We start from the raw sequence: 447 nt of genomic DNA, 5'->3' as shown, positions 1-447 counted from the left end.
TCAGACGACATTTCCTATGTTCATATAGGTGAAACATTAAACACTTACTAATTCTATTAATTCAACTAATTCAATTACTTCTATTAATTCAACTAGTTGTGTTAATTCAACTAATTCAAATAAGCATTTACTAAAAATAAACTTGTTCTATCAATATTTTCTTACTAAAATAAACTAGTTCTATTAATTCAACTAATTCAACTAGGAATTTACTAAAAACAAACTACTTCTATTAATTTACTTACTAAAATATATAAAGTAGCTATATATAGTAATATTTTAATTAGATCATCAAATCTCATATACCTAAATTTTCTTACTAAAAATAAACTAGTTCTATTAATTCAACTAGTTCAACTAAGCATTTACTAAAAATAAACTAGTTATATTAATTGAACTAGTTCAATAATCTCATATACCTAAATTTTCTTACTAAAAATAAACTAG

Source organism: Triticum dicoccoides, chromosome 5B (genome assembly GCF_002162155.2).
Source record: "Triticum dicoccoides isolate Atlit2015 ecotype Zavitan chromosome 5B, WEW_v2.0, whole genome shotgun sequence".
In the NCBI taxonomy this organism is placed as follows: Eukaryota; Viridiplantae; Streptophyta; class Magnoliopsida; order Poales; family Poaceae; genus Triticum; species Triticum dicoccoides.
The sequence above is the reverse complement of the archived record's forward strand: the minus strand, read 5'-3'. Positions refer to the sequence as shown.